The sequence below is a fragment of the Apaloderma vittatum genome, unplaced genomic scaffold (genome assembly GCF_000703405.1).
Source record: "Apaloderma vittatum isolate BGI_N311 unplaced genomic scaffold, ASM70340v1 scaffold21086, whole genome shotgun sequence".
NCBI classification, from domain to species: domain Eukaryota; kingdom Metazoa; phylum Chordata; class Aves; order Trogoniformes; family Trogonidae; genus Apaloderma; species Apaloderma vittatum.
Genome location: NW_009722664.1, coordinates 1 through 7,768, shown reverse-complemented (window position 1 = coordinate 7,768; position 7,768 = coordinate 1).

Sequence of the window (7,768 nt, the reverse complement as noted above, 5' to 3'; positions counted from 1 at the left end):
TCCTGCTGATCTCAGAACACAGCCCATTTTCTTTATAAAGATTTAAGTATTTGACTATTGCTCCTTTTTCCCCTCCATTTTGTAATGCTGTCTGTTCACTCTTTTTAAATGTTAGTAATCTCAACAGCAAGCTGCAGCAACTGAAAAAAATCACTATAGGTAATCATCAGTATGTACTAAATGCTACAGATGATAGAGGGGAGAGACAAACAGCTTTAAAAGCAAGTTCACAAAGAAAAATGTTTTCGCATAGAGTTATATTCTAAACTGCATATATAATGAACTTCAAATTTGTAATATACAGATATTTTTACATGGTTACAGACATACTGTCAACTGTAAATGCTCCATCAAGTCCTAACTGCTGTGTCATCACACACTTCATCCAAATAAAACCACGTACAAAAGATCGCTTTTCAGTTTTATACTTAACGTCTTACTAACCTACTACCTAGACACACATTTAAATATATAGTGGGTACACTATGAGAGAAAGCATTGCTCCTGAATCCTGGAGGCAGCTGTGGGCATCCCTTCTCATCAAAGCTATGGAAGAACAAGAAATATCAGTGTCATTTACCCTCCTTGCTCTTCTTTACAGAAAGATACTAGAAACATGAAAAACAGGTGATGAAAGGCTATACGAACTTGCCAGTAACACAACTGGTGAATACGAGTTGAATGGTTATTTATTGCTTAGCAAACACAAGGATTATTACAGCAGAGTGAAATTATCAGGTCACTGGTTAAAAGTTGGAATTTGGATCACATACCCATGTCTACAGCTCCCAGTTACCACAAGTTGCTATAAATGCCAGAAACATAAATAGATACAAAACCGGATCCATCAACAGCTCTGAAATTAATGAACAACCAGTCACCTGAAACTGGGAGAATATGACCAGGTCAAAGTCACTCTATACATGCTGTGGTATTTTCTGTAATTATTTGCTTAGACACTCAGATACAGAAGACTAGTCTGGATCAGCTAAGTATGGCCTTCTTGACACTCTCAGTGCTGACATAATTTCTCTAATAGACTCTTTTACCTGACCAACTAAAATTGAGAGGGGAGAGAAAAAAATCCACAAAGAAACCAACGTCCCCCAAAACACAAAAAATCCAGTAAGCTCCAAGGCATGTAAGAAACCTGGAGAAGTAGCTGTGTACTCCCATGGCTGACCCATTGCCTCACACACACCCCATCCCCAACCACAGTAACTGGTCAAATAAAATATGACCCCTAGCTATATCTTACTCTTTAGTATGATTAGCCCATGGTTAAAACAGCAGTATCTTAGAGAAGATACCTACGACCACAGGTGGACGTTAGGCAAGCCACCTACTATATTTCAGAGTGATTCTGGAAACATTCGCTTCCTGCCCATTAAGTTGCACCACAAGCGAAACAGATAATCATTTGCAAGACACAGCAATACATCTCATAGATCAGGACAAAACACTCTTGAATTGATTTTTTAAAATCTCAAAAGTGTCCTGTTTACCATCAGAGCATTTGCTCTGCAATGACGCTTTCCATGAGGCATGAACTTGTAAGAAGTGTTGTGAGGGACAGTGAAGCAAAAACAAACAAACAAACTGAACCCACTAACAACCCCAGCATATCCCAAAGGTAACATAAAATATTTGTTCCCTGAACTTTCAAATATGAAGTCAGCATTGCCTCTTAGATCCTAAAGGCGTATATCTGAGGTCTGCCAAGCATGAATTAACTTCAGGCCCTCTGCTTACTCTAAGATCATCCTAGCCAAAGTTAAAGATTGTGCTCCAGTGCCAGGTCTCAAACACTGTTTTTCAAATAAAAGTAACACTGCAACCAAAATACTTTCCCACCTCTCACCCATAAAAACACATCTTACCAAACAGGATTTCAGAAACAAAAAACTAGACCCCTTGGCTAATACGTTTCAAAAAGAGCTGCACATCTCACAAGCTTCAAAGATTCACTACTAGATTCTCTTTTGGTAAGCATTACAAAGGGACAGTATTTTACAAGTCGTTCTTTCTTTCTACCTTCCCTTCAGTTTTGAACCTTATCCTTCATTTTCAAGTGAGCACATAAATAACAAAAAGACAAAAGTACCATTAAACCTCACCCTACAGAACCTGAAACACAGATGGATCTGGCTAGAAACTGAAGATACATAACGAAAGATCTCTTATTCTTTCAAGACTGGCTAAATAGTCGTAATAAAAGCGTGAGAAGGGCTGTGACAGCATGTCCTAGATCTTCCCTTAGGATAAAGAGGATTACAGTAATTTCCAAAGACACTCCTTTTGTTTAGTGGAAAGAAAGCGTTCATTTGTTTCGATGAGCCTCCTAAAAAATGACCCCCGCAATAGGATTTTCACACAGCGATATTCAAGATACAACACGCAGCATACAAAGGCAGCAGGCACTTGACCCCTAGCCAAGGACCCTCAGTTTAACATCAGAATCACAAATTAATCTATACCGATTTTGTAAGCACACTGTCAATTTTAGGTTTAGATCGTCTCACCTAGATCAGCAATGCGGTTCTATAGTATAAGAAAGCTTTCTGCAGGTTGGTACCAGGTGGCAAACTTGTCTAGAGCAGAATTGCTTGAACAAAACAAAGGCCCTACACCTCCCAAGTGAGCCAGCCAGGTGATTCTGAAAGGCCACATCAAGCTGGATCAGAGGTGCCAGGATCTGTTATGCTCTGGGTTCTAAATTTCATCAAGTCCTCCTGTTGTATTATATGGGATGCTGTCACTAAGAAAACAAAAATAACTTTTTTTTTTTTTTAATTGGGAAGCAATATTGTTAGGTTCATAGTGCTGCCTGTGTTTGCTGTGTTACAACACTAAGTGACTTGTTGGATGAGTTATCAGTAACTGTGCTTAGAGAGTTTTTAAATACTAATGTGGACTTCCCCTTTTATTTTGTTCTCCCTGACTTTTGGAATGGAAGGGGCAATGGGTACAAGCTGGAATATGAAAGGTTCCACAAAAACATAAGAAAAAACTTTTTCCCTGTGAGGGTGACAGAGCCCTGGCACAGGCTGCCCAGGGAGGGTGTGGAGTATCCTTGTCTGGAGACTTTCAAAACCAACCTGGACATGTTCCTGTGTGACCTACTGTAGGTGATCCTGCTCTGGCAGGGGGGCTGGACTAGATGATCTTTTGAGGTCCCTTCCAACCCCTGACATTCTGTGATTCTGTAAAGCCAGACAACTTCCTCTCTCGGGAGAAAGAGCCTCAAACCTGCTGCCAGCTCTCCTTTGATTCCAGCCCTGAGAGATCAGTGCTTTGACAAGTATGAAATTCTTGTAGTATCTATCTGCTACAAACCATAAAGATGTATCTTGAGAGAAGTTAACTTGAAAATTACCAGAAACTGTATGGGATGAACCTGAACCTGAACAAATGCTCTTTCAGAAAGGCTATAAATTTTTAACAACTTCCTCTCCTGAATACAACAACCTTCAATATCCTTGATCTTCTTAAGCACCAAATACAAGAAATCACAATTGACTGCAGTCATCTAGCTGGACGGAGGGGAACTAGGACGCTTCCTAAGGCCAAGAGGCCCACACTAAGCACCAAACAGCTAAAATCTTGCAAACAGCACAGACTGAGTAGATGTAGTTAACTCTCCTGCAAACAGACCATAAATACACAGACCACTTTGCATGCCTTTTGGGTGCCTTCTATCATCCATGACAGCTCATGGAAGACGCCCTATGCAGGACACATAGAGGGCAGATCCATGGCAGTAGCACTCACCATCAAGGTTCTGCTGCTCTTGAATTGCCATCTCACCTGTGGTGAAGGGAGATGTCACTCCTCACCCCTTTGTAAGGGATTGCCCAACCACCACTGCCATCACCTCCCAAATCTTTTAGAGGAAGGGATAAGCCAATCTTTCAGTCTGGGCCACAAAGCAGACTGGTAGACAGACACTGACCCCTGCTGAAAAGAACTACTCAGCTTACTATTCTCTCGCTCTGCCCAAAAAGATAAGAAGCAGCTGCAAGCTTTTCATTGACTGTCTTCTAGGCAGAGATCAATTGGAAGCTGTGAGGGACACGCCAAAGCATGTATTGCTGCAGTGTCTGTCAACCTGCAATACAAGAAGCCATGTACCATATCCTTAAATGAAAAGTACCGAACTGGCAACTTTTCTAGTGGTTAAGTTATAATAGCTGATTCAAAGGCTGTTCCATGAGGCTCCCACCCCAGCCGTTGTCCAAGCAGGACACAAGCGTGGCATATTCTTGCCTGTTCAGCTTCCATGCAAATCTCACCTCCAACAGCAACTGCCCAGGAAAAAGCATAAGAACAGAGAAATATGTCTCAGCAAACCAGCCTGAACGTTTCGGAACCTGCACCAGGACTTCACATCAACTTTAGCCAATGCTTCCCAGACCAACTTGGGTATCATCATGCCAGACAGAGGCTTCCAGTGCTCTGCTAGACCATGCCAACACCCATTTCACCCCAATTCTTCCACTAAACACCTTCAACCTCAAAACCCCACTCCCAACGGCACCTTCATCCACCGCTGCCAATCCTGCAGGGGCTGGAGGACGGATGTCATGATGTGTGTAGCGCAACCCTGCCCCATGCTCCAGCACTGCCACCCCAGCACCAGGAAGGTGCCTGGAGCTGAACTACAGCTCTGCCAGCCCACAGGGATGACTCTCAGCTCAAGACACATCACCTCAGGGCAGGACATACATGATAGGTTTGAAAACTATGAGTTATAACAGATCTTTAAATCAAGGACATACACCCCAGCTGAGGCAACAGAAACTCAGCTGAGATATTTCTAAACCACTCCCTCTCAGACAACACAGGAGGTAACAGATCAATCCAAATGACCGGGATCTGAACTTCCATCCTCCATTTCCTCACAGCTCTCCAATATTCAGTGAACGTCCTTTTTGACTACAGATCCCTTCTCCTGGCCTTTTTTCTCTCTCAGATCACCTTCCCCACAACTCAAGGTTATGCTTTGAATCTCCACAATATTTTGTAGCACTCTCAGGCCACTGCAGAGCCTCATAGCCCAAATCCTCACCACAAACACCATCAGGCAGATGACAGGGCTACTTCTCTTTTTATTTTTTTGTTTTTCTTCCCCATTTTTCCTTTTTCTTGCCATCTTATATTTGCCAAATGTCTTTATCTGGTCCAAAGCATCTCCAATGGCAGCTGTGTCGGAGCAGCTGGGAACGGTGGGCAGCGATGGCACACTCCTGCCGAATACATCACAACCCACGGAGTGCAGCAAGCTCTGACGCTCCGCTTCATCTGCTGAGAGATGCCCAGCAGCACAAGCACACCTCCAGCCTCCTGAAACTACAGCCTCCACAGCTTTGCAGAACTTTTTGCCCTCCCTCTCAGATTCACCCTTTTTCTTTGGCACAAGCCAGGGAAGTCAGCTTGATACAGGTTGTATCCCAATACCAAGTATCATTATCAGACAACCAGGCCTCACACCAATGAGGTAACCGCCCCAGGCAGGGCCAGCAGGTGGGCATAACTCTCCACTGCCTGCTATATGGAATATATAGATATAAAAATTATTGTTCCCCCTTAATCTCAGAGTAGGATGAAGGCCTACTATGGAAAGTACAGGCCTAGCTGAACGATACAGTATTTCTTAGCAGATCACCAAACAAATTTTAAGTAATTACTTCGGATACATAGAAAGTATTACCCTGCCACTGCAAATTTGAGCAAAGGCATAAGAATAACTGAGTAGATCTACTGAGCATCTAACTTAAGCTCAGCGTGCTCTCATTTAAAACCAACCCATTTAATGGCACTAATTAGCAGGCGATGCCTCACCTTTGCAGAAAAACAGATTACAATGCCAACTTGGAAAGACCGAGCAAGAGAAATCTGCAACACATAATAAATTAGGTATTTCACTCTCAAATAGTTGGGTTTTTTCACACAAAGAAAGCATACCCCATAAACATATTGGTCAGCCATTTCTATGATGCACTGAATTAGAGGCCTTTAACATCCATCTGTTAAAGAGCCTTAAATGTCACTGCACTATGCCCAGCCACTTCTGCCTTCCAGTCCCTAAGGGGACACCAGAAGCATGTTAAACCCATGCCTGTCATAGTCCCAGAGACAAACCACAACTTCCTGCCTACTGAGCACACAAACCATGATGAAGACCTTTGCTTTTTCATCCTAAGTCAGAAACCCAACAGAAAACCAAAAGAAACCCTTTATTTATCCAGAATCAGCAATGCCACACAGCAGCACTGCCAGGAGACCAAGGAGTCCAGGCCACCTTCCCCAGCCATACCAGAGAAATGAGTCTTTGCTGGAAGACTCCCAGCATGTTTCTTTCCTTCCCTGCAGACAGTGAGCGCCTGCTGCCACCTGAGAGGAAAAGCAAACCTAACTGTGTGCAACCACATTGCTTGCCAGCTCGCTGCGACACCAACCCAGCCTATGTTACCTCCTGACAGGTGAACACCCACAAGGCAACGCTGCACTGAAATCAAGCCCATCTCATCAGAGCGCAGGCGGATGGAGAGATGGTTTGATCGCTCTTACAAAAGCAGTGGCAGAAATACCAGTTATTTTGCTGGAGGCAGATGTGGAGGAATGCATGGACACTCATTCAGACAGACAGCTGTTTATCAGGATAACAGGGTGTGCCTCTAAAGGAAGTTCATTAATTTCAGCTCACCTCATCAATACCAATATTTTAAAAAAAAAACAAAAAACCAAACCCACCAGCAGAAAAATCCTCACAGCTTCTGATTAGTCCTTCAGAAGGGAAGGATGAAAACAAGGGGAAAGACTTAGTCATTCAAGTTCTCTGCCCCTGTGCTGAGCCCTGTGTCTCACAGCCTGCCACAATGTGGCTTCCGTCACCAGAGATCCTTCCATGCCTTTTGCATATTTCTTCCCTTCCCTTCCTGGCATCCTCTTCCTCCAGCAATCCACACCCAGCAAAACTTTCACGAAAGATTCACTTTTCCTTGAGGCCCGCAAACACGCAAGGTAAGCAGGTAATTAAAATCTCCCAGCAAATTGAGCAGCCTTTGTTTTAAACTCTTGTAATTCAGGAACCTAAACTACATTTACAAGTGACTTGAGGCATTTAAGAATTGCAAGAAAAATTAGCTGCTGCTGTTCTGGATGGAGTTGAGCCAAATGAGGAGACTGCTATCCCTGATCCCCCCAGAGACATTACTGCCCCCTCAGAAGCGCATGAATAATTGCACGTAATCAATTAAAACAAACGACTAAGTACTGAAACCCTCAGATTTCGTCAAATCGGCATCAATTCATCTTGGTTTGACTCAATCCTGAAAATATATTCAGCTAAACCGTAAGCCACGCTAAACCCAAGGTATGACTGCTGCATAAAACCTGTACTGCTGTAAGTTATGATAAACCCATGAACTGGTGCAAATCTGTGTGTGACAACATATAAACTACTAAGAACAGAGACTGCTGTAATTTATGCCTTGCTCACCTCCGAGGGAAGTGCTGTCCTTACAGTAACAACACACAGCCAGCTCAGCTCCCCTCCGCTCCTCGCCCAGCGGGTTCACAGCAACACAGCGTTTCTGGAACCGTCAAGACACTGGGAGCGGGGAGTGGACCGACGGAAACAGCGCTGACAGCCCCAGGGCGCCTTGTGGCCCCTGCCCCGTCGCTTTGTTCGCGGCCCTCCCGAACCCCGCCCGGAACGCGGGAGCTCCGCGCCGCCAACACCACAAGGGCAGGCCTCACCGGGCTT